At 39.3% G+C, this 16386-nt stretch overlaps 1 protein-coding gene across 7 annotated transcripts in view; it reads left to right on the forward strand.

Annotated features, from left to right (window-relative positions):
• FSHR (follicle stimulating hormone receptor) overlaps positions 1 to 16386 on the forward strand; it is a 166773-nt gene that overhangs the window by 44056 nt on the left and 106331 nt on the right. The gene's annotated exons all lie outside the window — the stretch shown is intronic.

The raw sequence follows: 16386 nt of genomic DNA on the forward strand, positions 1-16386 counted from the left end.
GAGGACTTTTAAAGGGAAGAAATCCTTTGAGAAGTAGGAAGGAAGCAGAGAGAAGAGTAGCATGATGCATTCAGGATCAGCAACTTGAGGTGATCAGAACTGGGGCCTGGGAGATGCGGTAGGAGCCAGATTGTACAGGACTCTTTCACAACCGTCATTCTGAGGAGTCTGAACTTGATTCTGTGGGTAATAAGGAGTCATTGAATGGCAGTGACAAAGTGGGATTTGCATTTCAAAATTTTTCTTTGGGTAATTTTTCTTTCTACAATTAGAAATGGATTAGAGCAATGCTATCTTTTTTTTTTTTTTTCCCCACACCATGGCACAACAGACATATCATGGCGCACAGGGAATAACAAAGGAACGGCTCATTGTCCTCTGTGGCAAGACTGCTTGAGGCAAGAGGCTGCCCTGGACCCCACGCATTGCTCAGAGAGCCGAAAGGGTCACCATTTTACATGTACACAGCAGCCTTGTACCTACCAGCGTGAGGTGGCACATGAGTTGGGAAGATACAGACTCAAGGAGAGGAGAGATGATCAAGCAAGATATGTCTCAGAGAATTAACTATATTGAGGTTATTTATCTGGGTGAGTCCTAATGAGCAAAATGTGAGTAATAGCCAGTGACATAGATTTAGTGTCATGAATGCTACTCAATGCCAATGGGCATGGGGTTTGTTGGAGTTTAATAAAATGTCTCTTTCCATGGCATAAAACCTCCTAATGAGCAGGATGGGAAAAACCATATCTTTCTTCTTCCTTGATAATTTCAATCTGCATCTCTGAAGAAAAGCCCCAATGGCAGGATCAGCCTCAAGCCAAACTGTGAAATTGGTGACATTTATCCTGAGAATCTTGTCTTCCCTCATCTCTCTCCTTCCCTAAGCACCCACATCCTTATCCTTGAGCCAGCTTCAGGGGCACTCTCTCTTTCCCTCTCCCTATCAAACCTGCCTCTCCAGACATCCCAGATGCAACCACTCATTCCTCAGTGTAAATGTGTCATTGCACATCTGCTCCCTAGAGTATATGCACTTCTGATAGCATCTCTTTGTTAAACATGAAGACTTGCTTCCCTTTCAAGCTATTTCAGGCTCTAGGGCTCAGAAAAAAAGGGAGGTGGACAGATAGAGAGGCTTATCTTCACACTCCTGAAATCATACTACACTAGGTAGGTGTCTCTACAAACACCTGTATGGTATTTAATGGTTACCAAATATTGCCTTATTTGGTCTTCCTAACAACCTGGTCAGAAGGCAGAGCAGATGATCATATATCCATTTTACAGAGGAGAAAAATGAGATCTGGAGGGGTTACGTGATTTGCTAAAGGCCTCACAGTTCTCTTTAGCACTAAGGTCTACCCTGCCAAATGGTGGTAGGGAGGAGCACCCTCAGCTTGCCATGTAACTCTTCTGAGTTAGTGTTCTCCAACTCCCACCTCCAGTTGGAAGATCCAGCCAGCCCCATATGGTGAATCGAGGTCAGTCCACCCAGACACACCTCCTCCAGGGTTTTGTTTGTCTGCCTGGTGGCCTTGAGTCTGGCAGCTCCCAGCTGGCTGCCAGGGTGGCACAGCTCACAAGGACAGAGATGCTTTGTCTTAAAAGACCACATGTATCAGTGTTGAGACTAAGATGGGACATGTGGAGACTGAGAACCAACAGGCATTGATGAGAGTCAGCTTGTAGGGCCTGATCTCTCTGAGAAAGCAGAAACTTCAACTGTTTTTCTTATTTAAATCTTTTCCATTTATTTTTCTTTTTCTCAGCCTCCTGACTTTTAATGTTTAATTGCCAACTTTTGTTTTTTAAGCACAAAAGGGAAAGTGTCTGGCCTTCTAATGCATGAAGCAAGCTAAAATGAGGTTTCTTGGGACCACAGCCCTTTCACTGAACTTAGGAAATAAGGCATGCTGTCTCAGGAGTAAGCGTGGGCTAAGGGGAGCAGCAGGTGGTAGAGGAAGCTAAGGAGGAGTATGCCAACAAATCATGATTAAGGCATAGAAACACCAGTAGCAGTCCCCCAGCACACCAGGGCGACGAGAGGAAAGCTGCCCCTGCTCTTTCCGTATAGGCTGTTTTTGTTTGATTTGGTTTGGGGGTTTGGGTTTGTTCTGTTTTGTTTTGTTTTCAAGGCTGTTCTTGAAAGTCAGATAAACCAGGTTGCACTGGTGAAAATACACTCAATCTTTATGCTTGTGTTATTCTTTGATTCTTTGAGAAGCACAAATTGTGACTGGCACCAAACCCCCATCTCCTGCCCTTACCCTATCCAGGACTGATGGCTTTTCCCCAACATCTTTGTATCTGTGGATTTTTCTACTCAAAGCAGGTATTTCTGCTGTTAACTGGATTTACTAAACTTTAATTCCGCAGTCCCCATGACCAAGGCCTTCTCACCTTCCACATGCCCCAAGTAGTTTTTGGAAGCCTGGTCTCTTCGCTGCTGCAGATGTATTCCACCTTCTCTTCGTCTCCTGCACCATGACCGGAGGAGCTTTGGGCACCTGGGAGCCAAGCAGAGCTGGACCAGCCGGACTGCCTGGTGACAGCTCCCTCTCTTTATACTTTGCTTCTTTGAGGACAGCAGTCAGAGGAAGACAGGAGCAAAAATAAAGACCCAACTGAAGTTGCTCCCATCATCCTCACATTCAAGGAATTCACCAATCCCATACCACACCATGTGCCCTTTGAAACACAGTATCTTTCTGCAAACCATTTTCCCCTTACTAACTTTGCAAATTGACTTGCTTCTGTCAAGGTTAAAGCTTAACTAGAAGGCAAAGAAAAGTCTAAACAGAAACATTTTCTCTTTCTTGAGTGTTTCCCCTTTTTCCATGTAAAAGAAAAGGCCCTGATGGATGTGAAAGAAAATGGAAACAGAAAGGCTCTTAGGGCAACTTTCCATGGTGACTTGTTTTGAGCTCTGACCAGGAAAGAAACCTCCATGCTTCTGCCCTTTTCCTCCTTCACAAAGCATGCTAACCTGGGCAGCCTCTCCCTAGCACCACCTGTTCATACTCAATGCAATTCTCTGTCTGCAGGGGAAGGAAACGTTACTGGCTGACCAGAAAGTCAAAGTGTGCCTGTTAATCTCATCAGCCTGCTGGGACTCTAGAGAAATCCAAATTGCCAGCTTCACGGACCACCCTTTTGAGGGGTCGTTGGGCATTTTGCAAGCATTAAATCTACTCTAATTTTCCTCCGTTTGAGGGTTTGCTTCCTCCATGTGAAGATTTGTTCTTTTCTGTTGTCAGAAGAAAATTCAGAGAGCCTTACTCAACATCACTATCTTATTGAGCAAAGTGCTCATGAACAGGGATCCTTCATACCTGAAACTGGTATGACTCTTAGAGGTATGACATCACAGGGTGGCTTATAAAATGAAAATGAGGACATTATTAAACCTTTACAACTATTGGTTATTGCAATGGAGGTTTCCATATGGCCGGGGATTGGTTAAAAGCGATCACCTTGTATCATTTTAAGAAAATGACTTAAGTTTCATGATTCTCAGGAGCACTTATAAGAAATAACCTAAGTTAATTTTCACTTACATCCATGAAACATGCTGGATTAAGTTTCACTTATGTGGCTTACCTGGTTTTGTCTGTTTGAGGGACCTTCAAACCTGATCTCCATTTTATTTCAACAATACTCTCCTCTCTGGCATAACTGAAATTGCCACGATAATGCTAAGTTCTTTCAACATCTCTTTAAGGGATAAGGAAAGTGTAGTTCGCCCTACTTACAATAACCCATGGCATTTGGACTTGGGGGAAAACCAGTGGGTACTCCGTTCCCTCTAAAAGAAAAAGACAGCTCTTGCTGTCCCCTACTCACCTAGCTTTAAGTTGACCTGTCTTAATTCCAAATTTCATCCTAAGTAGTGGTGAGTGTGGGCTTTCTTATGTCTCTTCCGGAACATCCTGAGAGGGAAACCCTGGCCATTATGTAGATTATTATTTCAGTAACAGTCAGATACACTGGCTTAGAAACTCCTGCTATCCCCCTTTCAACATCGTTTAACATAAAAAGAGCAGAGACTCTCTTGGCTGACAAGCCAGCCATTAGGGGCAGGCCAACAGTTCTGTGGGTACCATCTCAGAATGTGCCCTTTGTCCTGAGATTGTTAGGTACTACTTGGCCCCTGCCTCAAGATCAGTGCTGACATCCACTTCTTGTCACAAGGGGCTCTACAAAGCAATTCCTGAGTTTGCAACTTTGGAAAGGGTGGGCAGAAGTGGACCTATGCAGTCTTACCTGAAGCAGGCATTATCTTTGTTTCTAAATCTTGTCATGTAACCCAGGTTGTGAAAGAATTGCAAGTCCTACTTTTTATGTGAGCCTGAGTTGATGTATGATCTTGTAATTTCTACAGAAGAAAGGACCTGACAAATTAGAGGAGCCATGCCAACATTTCAATATCAACCCTTCCATGCAAATCCTCAGTGGCCCCTATTTCCTCTCAAGAGAAGTCCAAACTTATTTACCTTGAACATTTCTTTTCCATGGGATGATATTACTCTTGAGGAGGCAAAAAATGTGCTCTTGGCAGGGCAAGGGGAGGCAGTTTTTACTCCTTTTATGTAAAAAGAACAGATATATACATACAGTACATAAACAGATATACAATGTATCTATGGTATTAAAATTTCATGAGAATGAGAACAGCAAGAGACGAAGATTAGGAGGAAAAATGTCTGTCTGACAAGGCTCCCTAGGGAAGCAATAATGAAAGCCAAGGTAGATCAACACTGACCTAGAAGAAAAGCTTGACAATCTGATCTCTACATGCCTTTCTGTCCTTTCTCTGTCTGGCCAATGGTTTAGAAGGCAGAGACCCTAACAATCATGGGAATTTTTGTGGAAATATTTATATGTTGGAATTAACATGATAAATCTATAATATTCTGTTATATCAGCTAAATTGACATAAGATTTTGAGCTATACTGCTTCATACATCATCTTAGATTTCAAAGTCCTTGTAGCTGACTCATTCAACAATTAACCTCCTATTTGCTAGATAACTCCAAAGACTCTCCTGTTCGTTCTGCAGCCATTTCCAGGGCACATCCTCATTTCATTTATTGTTCAGAATTGTCCATCACAGTCAGCATTTAGCCCCACTTGTCTATTTTATGACACACAACCTCCTATCTTACCAGCTCTCACCACACTTCTTGATTCTGACCTCCTGGCTGAATTCCCACTACATGATCCTTTAATTTTCCTCCAGGATGTCACCTGCCTCTTAGCCTTCCTCCTTTTTCTATCCAGACCTGGTTGAACTTTTACTTTATTCTCTCGTCAGAATTCTTGGTTCTCTGAACCCCTATCCAGCCCCACACGTTCCCAGCAAAGAACCAAAGGGAGAAATGTCCATGAAGGAGGATGGCTCTAGTTAACTGCCACAAACCAATCTCTTCACCCCTGCATCCAAGAGACTATGCCCTAAGAGTAGAAATGCACACACATGGGTAAATGGCCAATGAAACAAACAAAAAATACAGTCATGGACTACAGGTGCCCCTCTCCACTGAGCATCATGCTCAGCTATCCTTGGTTAGCCGTTTTGTCCATTCTCTTAATCCAGAACTCAACCCTTATTATTCTCCACACATGCCTTTCTCAATCCCACTCCACCACTGAAGCCAGTGGCCTTGCCCCCTGTATAATTTATTGTATACGAAATTCAGTGTATCTGGTTAAACTCTCTCCTTCAATAACTTGCTCTCTTACCTGGAGAATTAACTACAATCTCTCCTTTCTCTACTTAATTTTCTCTAGTCTCACTGGACAAGGGCCTTTCAGACACATTCAGGATCAGCTCCTATGCTAACATCTTTCACCCCCATCCACTCCCACTTTGAAGGGACCCCTCTATCACACGTCCTCCCACACACACTTGCTCCTTCCCAGCCTACTAACATGTTTGCATCTCTCACAATGGGGGGAGGGGAGCTGTTGACTTTCCCTCTTCCTCTAGCTACCCTCCAACATCTCTTCCCTATTCATTCAAAATTGTTGAAAGATTATTTCGCACTTGCTGTTTTTGTTTCCTTAACATCTCCACATCTTTTCTCAATTCAGTGCAATCTGAATGTTTTCTCTAACAGTCCACAGAAATTGTTCCTTATAAGGTCACCAGTGACCTCCCAAAAATCAAATCCAAAGTATACTTTAGAGTTCTTATCTTACCACATCTCACTGATGTACTTGTCATTTTTTTTTTTTTTATCTTCCATGCTGGGAGACTGGAGAAGGGTGTTGATAGAAATACTACTTTCTACACTTGAGACACTAATTTTTTTTTTTCCAGAAGGGGAATCCTTAAGAATTTTCACAGGAAATGTCTCAAATGGCCACCTTAAGCTGCAAGAATAGCTAAGCAGTAGAGTATTTTAGTTTGTAGCCTCCGAAATGGAAGAAATCAAGGAAGAAAGAAGTCATGAATTTCTGGATTTTGATTAGCTAGTACCCAGTGTCCGCCACAGAGTATAATTGCTCTTTCTCTCTTGGTGTCAATTAACTTTAATACACAGAAAGGCAAAGCACCCGGAGCATGGACACGAGAGTTGGGAGTCCCTACAAGTGAATTCTGGCACTATCACTTTCTAGCTTTGTGACTTTAGTCAAGTCACTTAAACCCTCTGTATTTTGGCTTTCTAATTTAAAAATTTGGAATAGGTGATGGTACCTACGTAATGGGTTTGTTGTGAAGATTTCATGAGTTAATTTATGTAGAACAGAGCCTTCCACAGAGTAAGTGCTAAAAAAAAAAAAAAAAGAGGTAGCTATTACCATTTTTATTATTAGTGCTTACAAATACATCTCTCCACAACTGCTTTCCCTCCCCTGGCTTTGGATTTGTGCAGCTAACTGCCCACCAAACACTGTCTTAGCTGCAATCTCTCACGGGTCTGGAGGTTACAAGTCTGAGATTAGGGTGTCTATGGTATACATTCCTCCCAAGGGCTCGCAGGAAGTATCTGTGTCATGCCTCTTTCCTCACTTCTAGTGATGACAAGCAATCTTTGGCATTCCTTGGCCTATAGACACATCACTCGAATCTCTGCTTCTGTCTTCAGGCAGCTGTCTTCTGAGTGTCTCTGTGTCTTCACACATCATTCTCTTTCCTTTGTCTCTACTTTCCTTTCTTATAAGGACATTAGTCACATTTGACGGGGGCCTACCCCAAATATGATCTCATCTTAACTTGATTACATCTGAAAAAATCCTATTTTCAGAATATTACAATTTCTATCTTTTTGGGGGGACACAATCCAACCCACAACAGACAGCACCACGGCTCTCGCCGAGGTAGCTTCTAAACAATACAGGAAATCCAAGATTCTTCTCAATCTCACACTCCCCATATTCAAATGACACACCAAGTCCTGCTGGTTCTAGTGTGCGTGTGTGCGCGTGCGCGTGTGTGTGTGTGTGTGTAGTAGTAGAAGATATATATGTAGGTACTTATGTGTGTGTACCCACACACACTCACACATTATTCCTTCCTCTTCATCCCTTTTCTTCTACTCTATTCTATTCTGAGGCCTCCTCCAACGTTCAAATGCAAAGACACACTCTCCATTAACTGGCATTTAGATCTTCCAAAGTCTGGCACCTGTTTTTGCTGAAGACAGTGTACTAGCTCCCACCTCCCTGAAATGTTTCCCTTTGCCTAAAATCTCTCTCTCTCCTTTGCTCCCTTGTACCTGGTTACATTCCACTCACCCTTTAGAACTCCACTGGAGCATCGCCTCCTCCAGAAAACCATCTCTATCTCTCCAGACCCTACCCCTCCAAGACTGAATCAAGTATCCAATCTTTGCTTTTTCCTTAATATTCTGTACTTAGTTCTGTCACAGCATTTATCACATTCCATTATAACTATTTTCATGCATGTACTACATATTGCTACCCTGGAAAAAGAGCAAAATTCAAACTCTGAATTACAATTTCTACTAAATGCATATTGCTTTTGCACCATTGTATAGTTGAAAAATCATTAAATTGAGCCATCCTAAGTCAGGAACCATCTCTAATGTAATAGGAAGGTTGAAAATAAAAGGATGACAAAAGACATATTATACAAACACTAATCAAAAGAAAGCTGGAGTGGCTATATTAATATCAGACTTCATAGCAAACAAAACTACCAGAAATAAAAGTTGACATTACATAATGACAAAGGGTCAAGACTTAATTTTAAATGTATAAACACCTAACAGCATTGCTTCAAAAATGCATGAAGCAAAAGCTGACACAACTGAAAACAGGAAATGGACAAATCTAAACTATATGTGGAGACTTCAACACTCCTCTTTAAGTAATCAAAAGAACAAGTAGGTAAAACATCAATAAGAACATAAAAGAATGAACAATATCATCAGCCAACAGGATCTAATTGACATTTCCAACTCATTTTATGAAGCCAGCATTACTCTAGTATCAAAACTAGACCAAGACAGTGCCACAGAAGAAAACGATAGACCAATATCCCTCATGAACACAGATGAAAACTCTTTGACAACACCCAGCAAATCAAATCCAGCAACATATAGTAAGAATTATACACAATGACCAAGTGGGGTTTACCCCAAGACTGAAAGACTGCTTTAGTGTTTGAAGATCAAACAATGCAATCCACAGGCTCTAATTAAGTCTAAAGAAGAAAAACAAGATTATTTTAATTAATAGATAAAAAGCATTTGAAAATAATCTCATATCCACTCATGGTAAAACACTCAGCAAATTTGGAATAAAAGGAAACTTCCCAACTTGATAAAGGGCATCAACAAAAATACCCACCACCAATGTTATACTTAATCATGAAGGATGGAAAGCTTTTTTCCTGAGATCAGGAATAAAGCAAGTATGTCCACTCTCACCACTCCCTTTCAATACTACCCTGTGCAACATGGCAAGAAAGAAAAATAAAAAGCTTTCAGATCGGAAAAGAAAAAAAAAAAATTGTCCATGGGATGCCTGAGTGGCCCAATCAGTTAAGCGTCTGCCTTCAGCTCAGGTAATGATCCCAGAATCCTGTGATCAAGTCCCACATCAGGCTCTCTCTGCCTGCCACTCCCCCTGCTTGTGCTCTCTCAGGCTCTCACTCTCTCTCTGACAAAATCTTAGGAAAAAAAAAAAAAAAAAAAAACTGTCCTGGGCGCCTGGGTGTCTCAGTTGGTTAAGCGACTGCCTTCGGCTCAGGTCATGATCCTGGAGTCCCGGGATCGAGTCCCACATCGGGCTCCCCGCTCAGCAGGGAGTGTGCTTCTCCCTCTGACCCTCTTCCCTCTCGTGCTATCTCTCATTCTCTCTCTCTCAAATAAATAAATAAAATCTTAAAAAAAAACTGTCCTCGTTAATAGATGACAATTATATACATATCCAATCCATGAAATTTCAAGAAAAATGATTCTAGAACTAATCAGTGAGTTTAGCTAAGTCGCAGGATGCAAAGTCAACAAGTAGAAATCATTTTTACTTATAAATTAACAATGAACAACTAGAAACCAAGAATAAAATCCAATACCATTTACAAATACTTAAAAAAATTGAAATACTTAGGTATATCAACCTAATAAAATAGATTCACAATCTGTCTCTTGAAAGCCATGAAATGCTGATGAAAGAAATCAAAGACAGTCTAAATAAATGGAGACATATACTCTGTTATGTTTATAATTGGAAAATGTAATGCAATCAAGATGTCAGTTTCCCCCAAATTGATCTGTAAGTTAACACAAGTCCAATCAAAATCCCAGAAGTATTTTTTGTAGATACAGATTAGCTGATTCTAAAATTTATATGGAAAGGCAAAGAAATTAAAACAGCCAAAACAATTTTGAAAAAGTATAAAGTCAGAGAAATCACATTACCCAATTTCATGACTTACTATAAAATCTAATCAAGAAAATATGGCATTGTCAAAGACACAGACACACAGATCACTGTAACAGAGTCCTGGAATAAACCCACACAATGTGATTTCTGACAAAAGCGCAAACTTAACTCAGTGGCACAAGTTGGAGCATATGCAAAACAAAACAAAACAAAAAACACCTTGACCTAAACTTTACATCTTATACAGAAATTAACCCAAACCCAAAATGAATCATAAATCTAAATGCAAAACAAAGAACTATAAAATTCCTAGAAGAAAATATTGAAGAAAATCTCTATGACCTGAAGTTAAGCAAAGAGGTTTCAGACATGACATTAAGCACTCTCCATAAAAGAAACAATCAATTGGAATTCATCAAAATTAAAAACTCTGTAAGTCAAGAGAATGAAAGATTGGGAGAAAATATTTGTAAGCTATGTACCTAAGAAACAGCAGGAATTCACAATATCTTTTTAAAATCTCAGAACTCCACAGAAAGAAAACAACAAAAAGGTTGGGTAAAGATTTGAACAAACATTTCACCAAAGAAGGTATACCAATGATCAATAAGCACATGAAGAGATGCTCAACAGCAGTGGCCAATAAGGAAATAATTAAACCTCAATATGATAAAACTGCATTCTTATTGGGCACAGCTAAAAATAAAATAAAACTGATACTACCAAGTGCCTGCAAGGTTCCAGTGTACTTGGAACTCTCCTATGCAGCTAGTGAGAATAGAAAATGGTAAAGCTGCTCTGGAAAACAGTTTGGTAGTTTCTCATACAGTTAAATTTATATTTGCCATGTAATCCAGCAATTTCACTCCTAGCTATTTATCCTAGAAAAGAAAACGTATATTTATACAAAACCCTGCACATTTGTGTTTATAGCAGCTCTATTCGTTATCCAAAAATGGAAACAATTCAAATGCCCTTCAGTAGATAAGTAAACTGTGGTATATTCCTACTATGAAATATTACTCAGAGATAAAAAGAACAGCTGACCTACACAGCAAAATAAAGGAATATCAAATGAAGTATTCTGACTAAACAAAGCCACTCTCCAAAGATTCTATACTGTACAATGCCATTTATATGACATTTTAGAAAGGCAAAAATGTAACAGCAGAACACAGATCAGTGGTTACCAGGGTTTAGAAGTCGGGGTGCAGGAAGTTGTAAGTGACTTCAAAGGACGAGCAGATGGAATTTTTGGTGATGGAACAGTTCTATATCCTGATTTGGGCGGGGGGGGGGGGCGGTTTTTACATAGATCCATGCATAGAATTGTGTACACACACACACACACACACACACACACACACACACACACACACTCTCACTTGCACTATATGTTAGGTTTTTTAAAAGAGCTTCCTTTGTTACACTGCAGTGAGAACTCAAAGTGAGAATGTCATGTGGCGAACAGCCTTGAGCAATGGCTGTACCTACTGAGTCCTCAATAAATGTTAATTCACTGCCCCCACTCCTTGTTTTTCTTAAGGAAGGCTAACCCCCTTTCCAGCGGTCAGTGTCTCCCCCTAGCTAGAATCGTGTCTGTTGCACAGTTCAGAACTAGCAAAGTCTGGTGGGGGCTGTGTGGATCTGCATCCCACCAGCAGAGACCTGGCTCCTCACCACCAAGTTTTGGTCTTCAGTTAGTGCAAAGATCCTGTTTAACTGAAACATTTATTTCTTAGATCAATGGGTGTTTTCCAAATAGAAAATGTCAAATGTCAGGATACAGATTTTAATCTTAGAGTAACATGAAATATGCCGGTGTTTTGGAAATTGGAGACAGAGCCTCTTTGTTAAGCGCAAAGTGTTGATACTATTAAATCATTGTTGCAAAGCTATTGCTTTGTGACCGGCATTCTAGAAATCATCATTTGTAGATTTCAGTGTTTTTTAATGAAGGAAAAAGTCCTTGTGTTTCTATTGACCGTTGCTATTTATTTCTACCAGTTAAGTATTATGGACAAATAACATTTTGCTTCTTTTACAACATGTGAACTATTCATCCAGGTTCAGCTCTAAGCTAGCAGTATCTAGAGAAACATAAAGTGTCCTTAGTATTACTTTATATTCTTCTGATGCAAAGAAGAGGTATTTCTTGATTTCTGATAAGATCTCTGAACCATATTCAAAAGAAATAATGCTAAATAATGCTTTCTTCTCACCCCCCCCCAGAGGAAATTAAATTTTTCATGAAATCTCTCCCTCTGTCAAAATTCATGTTACTCTTAAGGATTAGGTATAGCTCTCAGGTTATTGCCTTACAGACAAAACAAATCATTCCTCAAAATTCTATAACAAATAACATTTATTATCCTAGGAGTGATTGGACGCACTGTCTTGTTTGCTTTTCTCTGAATCTATTTTAAGTAGTTTTATGCATTTGTCTCTAACGGAGTTCATTTGAACATACGACATTTGCACTTTACAGTCAGTAAAAGATAATTATTCAACGCATATGCTTTCTGATTAAATGTGTGAAACTTCTAAATAGAAAATGGAAATTGACTTAAAGTGCATTACAAAAGACTTAAATTTATCTTTGGTTCGTGGAGCAGTGATCAGCTTTTCTCGTGGTGTTCTTGTGATTTCATTCTCAGTGATTGTCACAGTCAGTCCGAGCCCATAGATTCCAGAAGGAAGTTTATCCCAGTTAATCCTCACAGCTGAGCAGAGGTAGCCCCAAACTGACCTTTATGTGACAGTCATCTTTCATTATTGCATCTTGAGCTAAAGTTGTCAATAAAAATCACCGTTAAGTCAGGTTGACATTAGCCAAGGAGACCAAAAGACCTGCTTTAGAGGCAAAATATATTTGCCATGTTATCAGATGCTGAGACCCGAGTGAGTCATTAAAGTAGAATTCTGTTTATTCACTTTGACAGAGTAAGGGCAACTGTGAATTGTATCCAGAGCAAAATCCAGAACCTAGAGTAACAAAAACCCAATTCTGAATTAATTTAGTAAGACTGGCCGTCAGAGAAATTTGTGGTAAAATCTCTCCTTTCACTTTTTTGAGGCTTCTTTGTGTTTCTCCCTTATTCCCAGCACAATCTCCCCACTTTGAATTCATTTACCGCTTTTACTGCTTTTTAGAGCAATATCTAAGCCCCAGACCTGTTTTGCTGTCATTGGTCCCACTTTAAAACTCATGCCCTCATTAAAACCTTACCAGCTCTGCCAGCATAACCCCGATACCAAAGCCAGCCAAAGACATTACAAAAAAAAAGCAAACTATAGGCCAGTATCTTGAATGAACATGAACGCAAAAAATCTCAATGAAATACTTAGAAACCTAAGTCAATAATCATTCAACAATCATTCAATGATCAACTGAATCTTTCACCATAATCAAGTGGGATTTACCCTGGGGATGGAAGTGTGGTTTAATACTTGCAAATCACTGTAATATATCACATTAACAAGAAGAAGCATAAAACCATATGATCATCTCAATACATGCAGAAAAAATATTTGACAATATATAACATCTAGTCATGATGAAAACTCTCAACAAAGTCAGTTTAGAGGGAACATCCTTCAACATAATAAAGGCCATATATGAAAAACCTACACCTGACATCATACTCGATGGTGAAAAACTAAAATTTCTCTAAAACTAAATTCCTCTAAGATAGGAATAAGACAAGGATGTCCATTCTTACCATTTTTATTCAACATAGTACTGGAAGTCCTAGCTGCAGCAATCAGACAAGAAATAAAAAGCATCCAAATTGGTAAGGAAGAAGTAAAACTGTCACTATTTGCTGATGACATGATACTATATTTAGAAAACTCTGAAGACACCACCAAAAAACTATTGGAATAAATAAATTCAGTAAAGTGGAAGGATGCCCAGTTAATATATAGAAATCTTTTGTATTTCTATACACTAATAACAAAGTAGCAGAAAGAGAAATTAAGAGAGCAATCCCATTTACAATTGCAACAGAAAGAACAAAATACCTAGGAATAAGGTTAAACAAGGTGGTGAAAGACTTGTGCTCTGAAAACTGTAAGACACTGATGAAAGAAGTTGAAAATGACACAACTGGAAAAATATACCACTCTCATAAATTGAAAGAATATTGTTAACATGTCCATACTTCCCAAAGCAAACTAGAGATTCAATACAATCCCTATCAAGATACCGACAGCATCTTTTACCGAACTAGAACAAATAATCCCCAGATTTGCATGGAACCACAAAAGACCCCAAAAGCTAAAGCAATTTTAACAAGGAACAACTGAAGTACTGGCACAGAAGACACATAGATCAGCAGGACAGAAAGCCCAGAAATAAACTCATGCATATATGATCAATTCATCTATGACAAAGGAGGCAGGAAAAGACAGTTTTTTCAATAAATGGTGCTAGGAAATCTGGACAACTACACGCAAAAGGAAAAAAAAAAAAACTGGACCACTTCCTTACACCATACACAAAAATAGACTCAAAATGGATTAAAGACCTAAATGAGAGATTTGAAGCCATAAAACTCTTAAAGGAAAACATAGACAGTAATCTCTCAGACATTAACCTTAGCACCCTGTTTATGGATATGTCTCCTCAAAGGAAACAAAAGCAAAAATAAATTACAGGGACTATACCAAAATAAAAAGCTTTGCACAGCAAAGGAAACCATCAACAAAATGATAAAGCAACCTACTGGAAATGGAACAAGATATTTGCAAATGACATAGCCAGTAAGGGGCTAATATCAAAAATATATAAGGAACTCCTGGAACTCAACACCAAAAAGCCCCAAATAATACAATTTAAAAATAGGCAGGTAACCCGAATAGTTTTTTCCAAAGAAGACATACAGATGGCCAGCAGACACATGAAAAGATGCTCAGTATCACTAATCATCTGGGAAATGCAAATCAAAACCACAATGAGATATCACTTTACACCTGTCAGAATGGTTAAAATCAAAATGACAACGAAGAACAAGTGTTGGCGAGAATGTAGAGAAAAAGGCAACCTCAGGTACTGTTGGCGGGAATGTAAATTGGTGCGGCCACTGTGGAACACAGTATAGAAGTTTCTCAAAAAAATAAAAAATAGGAACAGCATACAATCCCAAATTTCCACCACTAAGTATTTACCCAAAGGAAAGAAAGGCACTAATTTGAAAAGATATATGCACCCTTACGTTTATTGCAGCATTATTTACAACAGCCAAATTATGGAAGCCTCCCAAGTGTCTATCGATAGATGAATGGATAAAGAAGACGTGGTATAAATATACAATGGGCTATAACTCAGCCGTGATAAGGAATGAGATTTTGCCATGGGGACCAGAGGGTATGGACCTAGAGGGCATTATGCTAAGTGAAAGAAGTCAAAGACAAATACTATATGGTTTTACTCATATGTGGAAGCTAAGAAAAATAATAACGAAATAAAAACAGACTCCTAAACACAGAGAAGTGATGGTTGCCAGAGGAGAGGTGGGGCAGGGGATGGGCAGAACAGGCTAAAGTGAGTAAGAGGTATGAACTTCCAGTCATAAAATAAAGAAGTCACAGAGATGAAAAGTACAGCCAATAATATTGCAATAACGTTGTATGGTGACAGGTGGGGACTACACTTGTCAGGGTGACCACTGAGTAATATAGAGAACTGTAGATTTGGTATGCTATACACCTGAAATATAACTTTGTATGTCAATGGAGAATGAGTGAGCATGGTCTTCAGGAACCAGACTTGAATTCAACAATCTCGTTTGCCACCTACTAGCTATGTCCTTGATCAAGTTACTAAACTACTCTTAACTCATGCCCTCATCTATAAGTAGATGCAAGTATAATTACTTTTTAAGGCGGTTTTGAGGATATTGGATAACGCAAATGAAATATTTGGCAGAGTACCTCACAGCAAGCGCTAAATATGACCACTGTCATCACCACTCAAAGTACAATATAATTAGATTACCTATGTATCTCTTACAGTAGAATTAACATTGGTAGAGCATAAAATGTATCTTTCTTACCACTGTTTTCCCTAAAACCATAATGTGTGTCATATAGATGATCAATAAAGAATTTGTAAAGGAGTAATTGCACATAGGCCTGTGTCTGTCTCGCCCTCTTCCTTCCCTGCCCCCCCATCTACTTATGCATAGGTATGCATGTAACTTTTAGAGTAATGTTTCTCCTTTGTCCTGTGAATTTATATATAACTGACCTTCCTTTCATTTCAAGCAATGGTCCCATGACTGTACCTTTTTTCTAATCATTTCCTCTTCCTTATTTTCCTGGCTGGACTATAAACTCATTAGGGCAAACACTTTGTCTTTTTTTACCATAATGTCATCAGGGCCTACAACAGTGTCAGACATACAAACAGGAACACGATAAATATTTGTCAAAAGAACAAATAGACATTCTCTGAATCTCAGGATCTGCCTTTGGTCCTTCTTTACATTGGATTCCCCCCTCTGGCTTGTCTCAATCCCATTCAA

The sequence above is a fragment of the Zalophus californianus genome, chromosome 8 (assembly GCF_009762305.2).
Source record: "Zalophus californianus isolate mZalCal1 chromosome 8, mZalCal1.pri.v2, whole genome shotgun sequence".
Taxonomy (NCBI): domain Eukaryota; kingdom Metazoa; phylum Chordata; class Mammalia; order Carnivora; family Otariidae; genus Zalophus; species Zalophus californianus.